The sequence below is a fragment of the Helianthus annuus genome, chromosome 12 (assembly GCF_002127325.2).
Source record: "Helianthus annuus cultivar XRQ/B chromosome 12, HanXRQr2.0-SUNRISE, whole genome shotgun sequence".
NCBI lineage: Eukaryota > Viridiplantae > Streptophyta > Magnoliopsida > Asterales > Asteraceae > Helianthus > Helianthus annuus.
In genome coordinates this window covers 2,198,072-2,214,479 of record NC_035444.2, presented here as the reverse complement: position 1 = coordinate 2,214,479, position 16,408 = coordinate 2,198,072, and the positions used below count along the sequence as shown (strand labels likewise).

Sequence of the window (16,408 nt, the reverse complement as noted above, 5' to 3'; positions counted from 1 at the left end):
AGGCTAAATTGGTTGTGAAATTGTGTGGGAATGAGGTCGTATCGGGTCAAGAGACGTATATTTATACTTGAATTGAATATATAACCGATCGAGAGGATGATGTGAATTTCAGAGTTAAATGGGTTAGAGGATAAGCATAATTTGCAGTTTATACTTATCACAAACGAGTTGTTAGCTATGATTATGATGGAGCTAAACATTAACGAAAACAAACGAGTTAAATGGAAAACTTTTATGGACCTGATATGACCGGAATCCGGCGAATTTGCTGGAGAGGACCCCCTGAATGGCGGACTTTCTTTTTGTTTAATATAACAAGTTTGGTTATTTAAAACATATAGTCCTTGCGGTTTCTAAGTTTTACAAAATGACTAAAAACTTTAATTATTAAAAGGCATTTTAATCATTTTAGTAAGACTTAACAAAAAGTTAACAAGGTTTGGCTTTAGTACTCAACATTGTGACAAGATTTAGCATTAGTACTCAACATTGTGACAAATTAAAACATTAATACCTGGTTTTGCAACAAAGATCTATTAGTATCCGACATTGAAATTTGACAGAAACCACAAGGACCAACGATGTAATTTTTTCTTATCAGAAAATGACAATGTAAGACTTTTTTTGAACGAAAAATTATATTATATAATATAAATTTGCAACATATATGTGCATTGAGGGTGGTATGTTATGCATAATTGGTTGTACCCATAGCCACATTTCCTTATATTTTGTTGTATGTTATGCATAATTAGTTGTACTCATAGGTCATAGCCGCATTTCCTCATCTCACATTTTGTTTTGTTTTGCGTTGTTGTAACACATGAATTATGGTTTGTATAGTTGTATAATTTGAAACATATTGGTGCAATGGTTGTTGTAATGTATGTATTATGGTTTGTATAGTGGTAATGATATAGAAATATTGTATAGTGGTAATGATATCTATTATATATAGATTATGATGAACCAGTTAAACGCGAAAAAATAGACGTGGGTTCATCGTAACACGCCAGTCCTAGATCAACTTAGTTATTCTATTCTATGTTTTACGTCTCGGTTTAATTTCTTCGCAATAACACGCCACAACTTCAATGTTAGTGGTCGCTGGCAGTAGTGGCATTAGTGTTCGCCCCCGCCGCTACGCAGGGGTGCTTAATACTAGTTTCTTTTAAGAGTGAATTTCAAGGATTGTCCTTTATCTTTATACCCATTTTCAGGCGCTTTCCTTTATGTTCAAAATTGACAAGTTTTGTCCTTTATGTTTTCATATCATACACGTTTTGTCCTTTAGGCCTAACCCAGTTAGTTTTTTCAGTTAAATTTGGTCATATGCTTTGCACATGAGAGCATTTTGGTCAATTTAAAGGTAAGTTCAACAACAGATTTACAGCTCAAAGCTTCTGCAACCTTTGAATTGACAAAAATGCCCTTATGTGCAAAGCACATGACCAAATTTAACTGAAAAAACTAACTGGGTTAGGCTTAAAGGACAAAACGTGTATGATATGAAAACATAAAGGACAAAACTCGTCAATTTTGAACATAAAGGACAGCGCCTGAAAATGGGTATAAAGATAAAGGACAATCCTTGAAATTCACTCTTCTTTTAATTCATATCGTCTATATGACTTAACCCAAGACCTCTCCCTTCTCAAACCTAGTTGTTTAAAAGTTTTGTCTTTAATAATGGACTACCACCCCATTGGTGACAATGTAAGACTCGTTCATGAGAGAGTTTTGCGGGATAGTTGTCTACATTTTGTAGAATCAAGAAGGTCCTAGGAGGGTCTCAGCCAATTATCCCATCAACGATTATAGGTGGGGCTACGTTCTTGTTCTAACATCAATTGTTTGAAAACTATTCTTACATAACATATCCTAATTCTAACATTAATTGTTCGAAAAAAGAAATTATACGACAGTTCCATAATTGAGAAATGTCTTGTATTGTCTATGGCTTTATAGCATAGTGGCATCTTGTGGGTGAGATAAGACTTTGAAAGCAATAGGTCCTAGATTCGATTCCCATAAGGGGGGTTTTCCCATATTTATTGGATTTCCTCCTGAATTGGCGTATAGGCATTATGCCTAGTGGAGATGGATATGATCGGGTGGTTCCGCTGGTGGCACGATAATACTCCAGTGGTCCGTCAATGATCCAAATTTGCCGTTCAAAAAAAATAAATAAATAAAAAAATAAAATAAATTATATTATAAACTAGTGTTTAACCCCCCGCGTTGCAGGTGCGGGGTTCATAAAACCATGCTAAGTAAAGTAAGCAAACGACGACTAGAACTGAGAAATTCGTAAAATAAAAACGCAAATTTCTACCGTCACGTAACGTAAAACGTAAACAAAGACAAATACGAACTTATACTATGAACCAACATAATATATAGACAAACTCGAATTTGTAGAGAAACTTTTAATTTAAATATCCAAACAAAACTTTCAAATCCAAAAATGAAATATACAAACCCGAGGGACTAAAAGTATAAACCACACTACAAGACGACAAAACAAAAAAACACGAAAAAAAAGCCATTCGATCCTACTTCTTCTGAAAAAATAAGATTGGAAATTAAAGAAATGGTATTATCATAAATATCTCTAAAATGAAGGCATTTTTGGTTACTGTTAGGGGTGCAAACGAGCCGAGCCGAGCCCGAGCTCGACTAGGCTCGAGCTTGAGCTCGTTTAACATATGAAAGCTCGAACTCGAGCTCGGCTCGATTCGAGCTTTAATTCTAAAGCTCAAGCTCGGCTCGAATGTAATTTTTCAAGCTCGAGCTCGGCTCGAACTCGACTCGTTTAGTATTTATTAATTAATTTATATTAATTATAATTATTATTATACATATAATTAAGTTAAACTTTTATATTTATATAAATGGTAATTATTATTATATAAATATATGTTTAATATATTAATATAAAATATATCAACAGAAAGCTCGTTTAGACTCGCGAGCCTGCTCGAGCTCGATACGCACAGCTCAGGCTCGGGCTCGTTTATTAAACGAGCTTGTTTTTTAGGCTCGACTCGTTCGAGCTTTTTTTCGAGCCGAGCTCGAGTAGCTCGCGAGTAGCTCGGCTCGTTTGCACCCCTAGTTACTGTAGACAAGAGCATACTGTAAATGTTATTATACTAGTAAGGAACCCCGCGCTTCGCGGCGGGTTTCGTCTGTAATAAGGGCGGTTGGTATTCTCGTGTTATTTTCAAACTAATTTGCTAATACAATCAATACACCAATTCACAATGAACAATCGACTATACACAAACAAATTGACCTTAGAATAAGTAATTAACAATAAGCAATTTTGAAAACCCCATTTTAATAAAATTTATCAATATAAAGAGTTTGAAATATGATTTATTTTGTATTTTGTTTCAAGAAAAAAGAACTTATCATAAACACAAATTATAAGGTTTTTTTTAATGAACAGGTAAAATAAATCAAATCCGTATTTGGTGAGACTCTAACATTTGACCTCAAGAGGAGCAACACCTTCACTCTAATGATTTTGCTGATTAGACGCAAAACCCATCCAATTATACGTTAATTATATAAACTGTATCAAACTACTTTAGATCAAATATACCTTCTATTTACTTTATATAATAATTTTTTTTATTTTTTAACAGCAAGATAACTTCATTAAGAAATATTACCAGCAAAAAGAGATGACACAACCCAAGCTAAAAAATAAAGTGTGGCATTTTTGTAAATATATTGAAATTGGGTCATCTTTTGCAAGGTTTTCACAATTTCCCTTTCTATATACCCCGTTGTATTTGTATATGATGAAAAGTAAAATGAATTGTGGCATTTTTGTAAATGTTTTGAAATTTGGGACTTCTTTGGCTACTGTAGCCAAGAAGCTACCCAAAATGTTATATTAGATAATAGAGTTAATAGCCAAAATGGTCCCTGAGGTTTGCTCACTTTTGCCACTTTAGTCCAAAATCCAAAATTTTTAAATCTGGGTCCCTAAGGTTTGCATTTTGTTGCTATTTTAGTCCAAATTTCAAAACCCCCCTTTTTTACTGTTGAAACCTGATTGTTTTGTCTTTTTATGTAGGGGTATTTTGGTCATTTTTATTTTATTATAACATATTAAAGCAATCAACACACCACCACACCCACAGACCCTGCATCTCTCCCTCTTTCTCTGCCATAAAAAGCGATCAGAGCCGGGTTCGGACGGAGCTCCGGCGACCCGTGTTTGCCGGCGATGTCATACCACTCACAACTCTCCTCCCTTTACACCACTCCCACACGTCACCCCTGTAACACTGGATGCAAAATAAAAGGGAGCCGTCGCACACGGCGGTGTGGCGGCAAGACCAGTAGAGACGGGAAAGAGAAAGAGTGTGAGCGGGAGAGAGAACATCAGCAAGTGAGATGATGAAGACGTCCGACGAAGCTTCTGGCGGCGGCGACGACGATGGTGTTTTGTTATTTCCGACGATTTTCCGGTAAGACTCCGTCAGTGGAGCTGGTGCTGCAGGGGCGGTGGTGGCGGAGCCGACGACAGTCCGGTTCATTCCCTCCTCGGTCAGTGATTGTATTTCATTTTCTTTGAGATTTTGTGTTCGATGTAAATTGGTGCTAAATGATTTGTTGAACAGGAAATGGAGTTCAAAGTGGAATTTTTGTTCAAATGTGGAATTTTTGTTACGAAATCCTGTTCAAAGTGGAATTTTTGTGTTTGAATTGTTGATTTGTTGTTCATCTGGGTTTTGTGAAGATCTGAGAGAGAGAGAGAAGGGGCTATGAAGATGAAGACATTCTGGGTTTTGGTCATCTGGGTTTTGTTGATTTGTTGTTCATCTGCGTTTTGATCATCTGGGTTTTGGAATTTATGAAGATCTTCATCTGAGTTTTGGTCATCTGAAATTTATAAAGATCCGAGAGAGAGAGAGAAGAGAGAGACAGATGGGTATGTTATAATAAAGAGATATTGACCAAAATGCCCCTGCATAAAAAGACAAAACAATAAGATTTCAACAGTTAAAAAATGGGTTTTTGAAATTTGGACTAAAATGACAACAAAATGAAAACCTCAAGGACCCAGATTTAAAAATTTTGGATTTTGGACTAAAGTGGCAAAAATGAGCAAATCTCAGGGATCATTTTGGCTATTAACTCTAGATAATATTAAAAGAAAAGACATAATAAAACACACCGCGCGTAATATATAATGTACCTCTCAAGCCTCAATTATTCATTTTGTCTATTAAACTTGTCAATTGCCTCAATTTAATTATGAAATTGACCATTGCATTTAATCTTAAACTTTGACACATCCACCATGACTTCTCTATTGGTTTTTTCAATTATTGGAGTTTAACTTGTTATCCCTTATAGATAGATACATACTTATATATATATATATATATACACAGGGGAATGTTTTATGCAGAACACTAAATATTGTGAGAACACGCAGAACAAAATGAATCACTCATTTTTTTCAATCCTAAAAACCTAAAAAGTAAATAAAAATGTTATAAATGTAAAATTTATTATTTCTCACACTAGAATTTAAAACAAAATATGAGAAATCTTCAGTTTTTAAATAACCTACACACATGTAGGTTATGTGTAGGCTAAATTACCTACATGTATGTAGACTATGTGTAGGGAAAAATATATGATCTTTTTATGTATATATAATACACATATAAATGTAAGAAACATAAAATTTAAGAAATATGAACCTTAAATCCCTAAATTTAGTGATTTAGAGTTGTTCTTTTTGTTCTCGCAATAATTATTGTTCTGTAATGATTCTTATCCTATATACACATACATTAATATTAATATATGCATACATGCATAGAGATTGAAATGACAATTAACTCAACAATATAATTTGATGGAAGTTAATTTTTTTTTATTCTGAATAAGAATTCCATGTATGCACTAAATGTAACATGCACCCTTTAAAATTTATAGTGTTAACCTTTTTTACTATGAAGTTTGTTGGATATAATGTTCAATTGTCGATTAAGATTTAACGTTACCGTCAAGGTACGACCCAAAGAGTTACACTTTGGGCAACGAACATATAACGGTGTTTTAATCGTTAATCACCGGATCACGAAATAATAAGCGTAATAAAAGAAACATGTAATTATTTAAAATAATTACGGAGAGCTGGATAAATATTATAATTAATTTGTTACTTATAATCTATATATGTATTAATTATTAGATAATTAAAAGAAAAGAAGGGATATTATTATAATTATAAAGGAGTTGTAATTAGATTACAACTCTTAATCTTGATTTGAATTAAGATATATTTAAAAATAAAAAAAAATCTCTTTGATATATATACATGTGTTTTTCGTTCCATCCAAAATAGTGAAAGGGTTTTTTTTTTTTTTTTAAGCTTTCAAAAGCAAAAGAAATTGAAGGAACAAGTACATACAACACTTGTTAGAGTAGTCGATAAAGAAGTTTATTGGGCGTCGCAAAATGAATGAAAAAGGAGAAGCAATATTTTATGAAGTTCTAATTGCCTATTATAAACAAACCTTCTTGTTTCTTCGTTTGAAATCATGCCAAACGAACAAATCCAATTTCGTGGTCAACAATCATCTAGCGAGATCGTTCGTTGAACCAAGGTGTCTTGCTTGGTAGTCACGATTCTTTAATATTTTATTTTAACCTATTTTGATTGTAATGTGATCACTGGTGGAAACGGTTTAGAACCGAACCTCGTGTACACGTTTTCCGCTGCGTTCAGTTTGTTTGACAAATTGACTAAAATTATTTTTTAAAAGTTACACGTAATGTCCAACAGTGGTATCAGAGCCAGCTTACAAATCAAAGTAGGTTATTTTATAAAAGTGTTTATAGATCTATAAAATAGTTTATAAAATTGCATGCTTAAAATCGAGTAGATTTGGCATAGGAACCTTTCGCGTATAATAGTTATAGGCTAGTTTTTATTAAGGCCATACATGAACACTTGTTAAAGTCCTCTTTGACAAAATACTTGGCCTTAACCTATTTCGTTTAGCTTAATGATCGTACTATACAAATCCGGGTCTAGAATCGTTTTGTTTTATAACACGCATACTAAATTAGTTTTTGGAGCTATGCGCGTTAAACACATAAAGAAAAACGAATATATTAAAATAATGATTTTTAATATAAGCCAAATTAAAATATTAAACAAAAAAAAATGTAGCTAAACAAACTTTATTTTGAAAATAAAGTTAAAATTTTTGTTAAGACTTTTCAGTTAGAATATTTAAAGTTAATTTAGATTTTCTTTTAATAAAAGAAGTTTTTTTTAGGATTGGATCCAAGATTAAGGGGGAGCACAAAAGTGTTTGTGCTACACTTAATGAGCTAGGTTCACGTTCTTAGGCTTGAACGAACCAAATATATTCTGAACCCGGAATTACATATTTATTTATTTTATTAAACGTTTTGCCATGAGATGTTTGTTATGTACATAAAATTAATAATTAATACACGATCATTAAAACGACAATTTTAATAAAATGTTTATTAAGTATTGGAAAGGTAATTAAAATAAACAGTTTGTTTTAAAATACAAAATCAAAAATGATTTTACAAAATTAAAAGTTAATTTTAAAACCGTAATTATTAAAAGTTATTAATTAAAGTAAATTTGCGACACGACCAACTTAGATTAAATAGGATATTCAAAATTAATCGGTCGAGTGATTGAAAGGTGTTTCAAGCCGTCACAAATTAAAACGTAAAATTGAATTTTACAAAGGAATTGTATAGCCTATGTTCATGCCATATGCCGTACAAGTATTTTAAAACGACTTGAACTGGTAATTTTAAAATATAACCCAAATTAAAAATGATATTCTACGCCACCCTAAATTAAGAACACCCGAACTGATCTATCCGAATCCCTGGTGCTAGTGTTTACCCTGCATCCAGACCTACGGTTTTGGTTAGGGTTAGTTCCACGATTTCCATGCTTACATGGGTCGGGCTACAGTGCTGATTTGAGGACAAATATCACTTTTGCGACATGAGAGCGAATGTTAGTGTTTACCATGCATTTGTTTTCTACGGTTGTGAAAGTGAGCGTAGTTGGGGTTAACGTACCAATGCTTGACAATACTCGTCATGCGACCCTAAACTAAGAATTGTGTGATTGACACAATTGGTGATCATCACCTACCCTTCAATCTATGCCAGTGAAGAGTGCTAAGTCCATTCACTGAGTTATGTGGAGAAGGGATCTCATCCTAATTCCTAAAATTTAGTAAATCTTGGGTCAAAATTGAATTAGGTTAATGCATGAAAATTACTAATAAAAATTATCTTCTAAATTCTACAGATGTCTACAAACAATTCGGATAACACCAAATTCTCGCTTAAGTCCATCCTTGAAAATGCTAAACTTGATAAATCTAACTTCATGGATTGGTACCGCAACCTGAAAATTGTTCTCGGGGCAGAGAAAAAGGCTTATGTCCTTGAAGGACCAATTTCCGAAGCACCTGCTGCTATTACGGGTGTAGCCCGCAGGACATGGGAAAACATGTTGATAATTCCCAAGATGTGACATGTCTTATGCTTTCTATGATGATTCCAGAACTTCAGAAGAATCTGGAAAACTTGGGAGCATATGAGATGAGTGAGCAGCTGAAAGACATGTTTCAGCAGCAAGCTCATCATGAGTGTTTTGAGGTGATGAGATCTCTCATTACATGTCGCATGCAGGAAGGTACTTCGGTCAGTGCTCATGTACTGAAAATGAAGTCTTTCGTTGATCAACTGGAGTGTCTGAACGCACCCCTTAGTAATGAGTTAGCTACGTATGTGATCCTTAACTCGCTACACAATTCATATCATCAGTTCGTATTGAACTATAACATGAATGGGTAGGAAAGAATGATCCCAAAGTTGCATCAGATGCTAAAAACTGCAGAGACAAACATCCCAACTAAGGCAAATCCAGTGTTGGCGATCAGGGAAGGAAGAATTACCAAGAAGAAGCTATCCAAGGGAAAGGGCAAGACGGGTAAGCAAGATAAGGACAAAGGCAAAAAGGTTGCCACTCCGAAGGCAAAGCCTCATAAAGATGCCAAGTGTTTTCACTGTGATGAGATCGGGCATTGGAAGAGGAATTATCCCAAGTACTTGGCTGAGTTAAAGCTTAAGAACCTGCAAGTAGGAGAATCCTCAGGTATACGTGTTATTGATTTATTTTCCTTTTCGAGCAAGTATTGGGTGTTTGACACTGAATGTGGTTTTCACATTTGTAATGATTTGCAGGGACTAAAAAGGATTTGGAAGCTGAAGCAGGGTGACTTAGAACTGCACGTTGGGAACAGGCAGAATGTTGCTGTGAAGGTAGTTGGAGAATTTATTCTTGAATTATCTTCTGGATTGTTTATTACTTTAGAAATTTTTTTATGTTCCTAGTTTGACTAAGAATATTATTTATGTTTCTGCTTTAAGAGAATAAAGTTATAATTATGCTTTTGATATTGTGTTCTATTTTGAGGCTAAGCCTCACAATGGTGTCTATGAAATAGACACTTCTAGCAATAGATCAAATAATATTGTATGCTCTCTTTCCTCTAAACGTGTTAAAACTAGCTTCAATCAAACATATCGTTGGCATTGTCGTCTTGGCCATATTAACATCAATCGCATGAGAACCAACTGGGGTAGCCCAATTGGCCACCGACACCCACCTCTTCCCAGAGGTACCGGGTTCGAGTCTTGGGAGTGCAATATGTCGCCCAGGGTAAGAACTCGGCATGGGGAATTCACCGCGGAGCAAGCTTGGTCGGGTAGCGGCTCCCGGAGTGGGATCACTCCGGCGGTTGGGAGGACCGTGCACTATCCCCCCCAACATCAATCGCATGAGGAAGCTGACGGGTGGTCCGTTGGACAACCCTTAAATGGTTTAAAAAGATTAAATTTCCATGCTTTACTTGGTTATTTGCTTGAATATAGTAACTATGAGCGTATGTGTGGTTTCACAGGTAAAACGCTTAATACGGTGAGGTTAAGTACATGGCATTGTAGTGGAACGGCTAAAGATTAATTTTCAACACTATCAAATAATCATCACCATTCACGTGAGACTTTGGGGACAATATAGAACATCATCATTAATCTTTAATATGATCACATCACTACATCATCATAGAAGATCACGTGAAGGGAGGTTGTTTGGAGGATCTCATCATTGACGGTTCTTGGACACTTTGGGGGCGAATTTGGAGCACTAGCTTGTTTTGTGAACATTTCCAATCATTCGGTTTGTGTTTTTAATTTGTATGAACATTAGATTGATGTTGATGATGATTCACCGAGCCATGTCCGGCTAAACTCTTCGGTGATCATCCTAGGTGAATGTTTCTAAGACTTTTGTGTGTTTAATTTCTGCATTTCTAGAATGATATCTTGCGTTGCTTGAATGTCATGGTGTATGTTTGATTGTTTGTAGTGTGTTAATCCGTATTACAAATTCTAGTCTCGATCGTACGTTCTTGGTGCCGTTGGCAACCGAGATATCACGGGAAGGGTTAGGGTTGGTTACTGGTTAATAGGTCATCGGGAAACAACCTCGCGTTATTTAATCCGAGTACTTTGTTCCCTTTTATCACTTCAATCACATATACACGAGTTATGTCTATGTAACTCTTTCTAGTGAAATTGCACACAACTGTTTAAAGAAACTGAAACCTAGGGTGATCATTGTTCTCTCCTAATTGTTTACAACCAACTTTGATTTGACTTAGTTCTTAATTTAGTTTTCTAAAAACAACAATCCACAATCTTGAACTTTAATTTTCTGCAATTTAGTTTAATTTTAGTTTAAATACAAAGCTATACAATCAACACATTTTCCACATACTCCCTGAGTTCGATACCCTACTACCGCTAACTACAGTTGTTTAGGGATTAAATTTGCGTGACCCACGACATCACGTCAAATTTTGGCGCCGTTGCCGGGGAGTAGTGCGCAACGTGTGTTAATTTCATAGTTTTATTTGTTATTTTCGGGTTTACGCTGGTTGTGTTTAGTGTGCAGGTACTTCAGGTGTATGCATACTAGAGGCTCTCAAAGGTCATCACCGCTATCGTTTGATCCGGAAATTGAAAGAACGCTAAGACAAAACCGAGTTTTAGTGAGAGAAAACAAAATCATTGGTTCACCCACTTCACCCATCACACCGAGAAACATCATGGCTGATTCTCAGATACCACCTACAACCAGTCAAACAACCTCATCCTTTATACCTACTTCCACCCAATCATCACCAAACACTACATTACCTAATACCACTGCTGGATTTACACCAACCAACTCCACTCAACCAATCACCACTCAAACTGAGCCTACCATCACTTACGATCCATCCACCACAATCCCACCATTATCTCACTTCTTTCCCCCAACTACGGGTCAGTCATCATCTACCTTCACAATTGCACCCAATTCAACTGTTGTGCATACTACTTCATCTTTTAGACCACAACAACAGTCGGGTTTTCAGTATTCGACCATTCCATTTGGGCAAACTTCAGGAATTCAAGGGGGTGGTTATGATGAGGGATTCGAAGACTTTGAGGGGTATGAAGATGATGGGTACGGTTACGGAGATTATGGTGATCAAGGGGATTTTGGGTATGTTCAAAGTCAATCTCAAGGGATGGCGAGTGTTGGTGGAATGCAACAACAACAACTTATACCGCAACACATTCGGCCAAGACCACAAGGGCCAACAATCCAACAACCTATTCCATTGCAACAAGTTAGGCCACAACATGTATACCCACAATTTCAAAGGCCAAATCAATACCCACCGATGCCCCAACAACCAATTGCACCACAAGGGCCTATACCAAGACCAATGGGTCCTATTCGTCCAAGGGGTCGATTGGGTGTTCCAAGAAGGCATCTTAGGGAACAAGCAAGGGGAATAGAGGCACATTTCAGGCCAATCATTACTCAAAACCCTTCACCGGTGGTTATCCCTCACAACAACCAAGGGAGAACTTTTGAAGTAAGAACAAACTCGTTGCAAAGTTTACCGAAGTATAAAGGGTTAGCAACGGAGGAGCCGTATTTCCATCTAGAGGCTTATGACTCAATTTGCAACACTTTTGGGAGTCAAGGTTTTTCGGCCGATGAAGTCAAGTTAGTCTTATTTCAGTTTTCTTTGGAGGATAAGGCAAAGAAGTGGTTCTACACTTTGCCTTCGGCATCGATATATACATGGGGGGAGATGCAACAAACCTTTTTGGATGAATTCTACACCGCCCAAAAGACCAATGATGCGCGGAAGGGATTGAGAAGTTTTCAACAACAACACGGTGAGATGTTCCATGAGGCGTTTGAGCGTTTTAACATGATGATTAAAAACTGCCCTCATCATGGAATTGAGTTATGGGAGTTGATGAACGCCTTTCATGAGGGGTTGAGTGCCGAAGACGCACGTGATCTAATGTCTATCACCGGAGGGACGTTTGGAACGAATTATGAGAATGAAGATTGGGAGTTTTTGGAAAGCATGGCAACTACATCAAAAAGGAAGGCCCAAGCTTCAAGGAGAGCCCGACCAACCACTAACCGACCACAAGTGCACGCCATAGATGATGGTAATGTTCAAACCACTAATCAAATATATAATGTTTGTACTTTGTGTAATGAAATAGGTCATGTGGCTGAAAACTGCCAAGGGATGTTGGAAGGGCAATATGAGGAAGTCCACGCGGTTCAAGGTCAAAGTCAAGGAGGAGGTGGTAGGAACTACAACAACATGAATTCTAATACCTACCACCCCGGATTGAGGAACCACCCGAATTTTCGGTATGGAAACCCTTCAAATCAAGCTAACCCGAATTTCCAAGGAAACCAAGGATTTCAAAGGCAATATCAAACGGGTCAAAGCTTTTCGGGTGGAAATGAAATGATGGAGATGTTGAAGGCGATGCAAAGTGAAATGCAACGAATGAACCAACGTGATGAGGTTCGGATGCAAAAGGACGAGGTTCGTGACAAAAGCATCCAATTGTTAACCACTCAAATGGGTCAACTTGCAAGTGACGTGGCGATGTTAAAGAAAGCAAAAGGCCAGCTACCGAGTGATACGGTGCCAAATCCCAAGAACATAAAAAGCATTAACATCAATGTGGTAAGCACTGTTCCAAATACTAAATTTAATGAAACATTGCTAACTTCTTCGTATCAAGTGAATGCAGGTTTGAAAAAAGATGACGAAGTCGAGAATGATAAAGAGTGTGAAGCGCCAATCGTGCCTATCCGCGTGGGAAAATTAAAAATCCCTCACGCATTGTTGGACTACGGGGCAAGCGTGAGTGTGCTACCAAGTGATCTATACGATATGTACGATTTTGGTCCACTCGAAGGTATAGACACCATGGTGAGCTTAGCGGATGGAAGTTGGAGGCGTCCACGGGGAATGGTTAGGAATGTTAAGATTCAGTTGGGAGAATTTGAATACCCGGTGGATTTCCTAGTTTTGGACTATGCTTCTACTAATATGGCATCACAACAAAGGGTAATTTTAGGTCGACCGTTTCTATACGCAGCAAATGCTCAAATTAATTGTAGAGACGAGATTATTACCATGACCGAAAAGAACCGTAGGTTGTATTTTGATGTTCAAACTAGAGGGATTAGTTATGAGTTCATTGAGGGGAAGGGTGATGAGTCTAGTGACTGTATGAAAAATGTGTTACCACGAATGAGAAAAAAACACCCACCGGACAGTGAAGAAACATATATGGGTGCGAGCAAGAGTGTATTTGATTACCCACCGAGGCAAAATGAGACGGATGCATTTTGCCCAAAGACAAGCTACAGTGGGGGAGGTGATAGGAACCGATTCTTTGAGCCACCATAAATGGGGGTGGCACGGTCTGGCTGAAGACGCGAAACTTAGCGCTGCTCGGGAGGCAACTCGAGGTTTTTCACTGATTTTGTTATTTCTTTAGTTTTCTATGTTTCAGGGCCATGGCAACACTCAAGTGTGGGGAAGATGTGCGGATATTTGTGTAAAGGTGGTGAAAGGAAATTGGATCATTTTACAATATCTGTTGTGCCAAACTTTACCAGGTCAATGTACTTTTTCCTTAGACTTGTATTGTTCTTTAGCTTTGAAATATTGTTAGTTTGTTAGTTTGCTTTTGTTTAAAAAAAATATATATATATATATCAAAAAGAAATTTGGGTTTGAGAATTTAAGCAATTGTTGATGTTTTTGGTTAAAGCGATCCTTCCCTCAAAGCCATACATTGGGACAATGTATCCCAAGTGTGGGGATGGGGGAAATTTTTGGGAGTTTTAAAAAAAAAAAAAAAATTTGTAAATCCGAGCGAAAATTGTTAAAATTTGAAAACTTGATATTGTGCCATTTGACACACCGACACCCATTCCTAGTCTTTTCTTGGTGAGGATTTGAGCCACACATGATTGTTATTGATATTTCATTGTTTGAGTGGCGGTGTGTGTTGTGTGTTAATAGAACTTGTGTGTGAATACTTGTTAAATCCTAGAATTAGCATGCTTTTGAAAATGATAGGGGGACTTTTAGGAAGCCTCGTCTAGATGTGTGAAAGTGCGGGATTGGTGGGTTGGACCTCATACGTTACATATATGAGCTTGGTATTGTGAGGGGTGGGGGTTTGGTCCTTAGAAAGCCATGTTGAGCCTTAGACCATTCGATTGTAACCCGAGCTTACTTCCTACAAAAATTGTACCTTTTGAGATGACCCGGTTTAGGAAATTTAGTGTAGTATTGATGTTCTTGTATATATTGTTGAGTTTGATGTGTTATGAAAAAAAAAAAAAAAGAGAAAAATATGAGAAAATACAAAAAGAAGTATTTAGTTGCAATAGAGTTGAGAATGTCAAGAAGCTTTGTATATATTTTTGGTGTTTGTTTCGTAGTAGTAGACATAAAAAAACCGGGTCAAATCAATTTGCTCTTTCATATGTATTCCACCATTTTCCTACCTTGACACCTAGCCCCGTTACAACCCGCAAGTCCCTTTGATTCTAAAGCATGTTAGATATTTGTTAGGAGGAAACTTGATTTGTATACAAGCTTATTGTCGCACACACACACACACACGCATTGAGTGGTTTACCATTATGCTAATAATTCTTGTTACCGAGAGATTTTTGTGAGGGGTGTGTCTTGTGGTATGATTGAAAGTTAGTAAAAGGACAGCACATTTAGCTTGGTTTGCATGTTTGATCGCTTTGGTTTGGAAATAGTTTTTGAATGAGTTGCTTGGGACAAGCAACGGGTAAGTGTGGGGATGTGACGGGTGGTCCGTTGGACAACCCTTAAATGGTTTAAAAAGATTAAATTTCCATGCTTTACTTGGTTATTTGCTTGAATATAGTAACTATGAGCGTATGTGTGGTTTCACAGGTAAAACGCTTAATACGGTGAGGTTAAGTACATGGCATTGTAGTGGAACGGCTAAAGATTAATTTTCAACACTATCAAATAATCATCACCATTCACGTGAGACTTTGGGGACAATATAGAACATCATCATTAATCTTTAATATGATCACATCATTACATCATCATAGAAGATCACGTGAAGGGAGGTTGTTTGGAGGATCTCATCATTGACGGTTCTTGGACACTTTGGGGGCGAATTTGGAGCACTAGCTTGTTTTGTGAACATTTCCAATCATTCGGTTTGTGTTTTTAATTTGTATGAACATTAGATTGATGTTGATGATGATTCACCGAGCCATGTCCGGCTAAACTCTTCGGTGATCATCCTAGGTGAATGTTTCTAAGACTTTTGTGTGTTTAATTTCTGCATTTCTAGAATGATATCTTGCGTTGCTTGAATGTCATGGTGTATGTTTGATTGTTTGTAGTGTGTTAATCCGTATTACAAATTCTAGTCTCGATCGTACGTTCTTGGTGCCGTTGGCAACCGAGATATCACGGGAAGGGTTAGGGTTGGTTACTGGTTAATAGGTCATCGGGAAACAACCTCGCGTTATTTAATCCGAGTACTTTGTTCCCTTTTATCACTTCAATCACATATACACGAGTTATGTCTATGTAACTCTTTCTAGTGAAATTGCACACAACTGTTTAAAGAAACTGAAACCTAGGGTGATCATTGTTCTCTCCTAATTGTTTACAACCAACTTTGATTTGACTTAGTTCTTAATTTAGTTTTCTAAAAACAACAATCCACAATCTTGAACTTTAATTTTCTGCAATTTAGTTTAATTTTAGTTTAAATACAAAGCTATACAATCAACACATTTTCCACATACTCCCTGAGTTCGATACCCTACTACCGCTAACTACAGTTGTTTAGGGATTAAATTTGCGTGACCCACGACATCACGTCAGAAGCTCCAGAC

General features: G+C 36.7%; 1 non-coding gene across 1 annotated transcript; it reads right to left on the bottom strand.

The window, feature by feature from the left end:
- Positions 1-12,312: 12,312 nt before the first annotated feature.
- On the bottom strand, positions 12,313-12,418 carry LOC118485221. Its single transcript, XR_004875526.1, has one exon. It is a non-coding gene; the product is annotated as a small nucleolar RNA R71 (small nucleolar RNA).
- Positions 12,419-16,408: the final 3,990 nt, after the last annotated feature.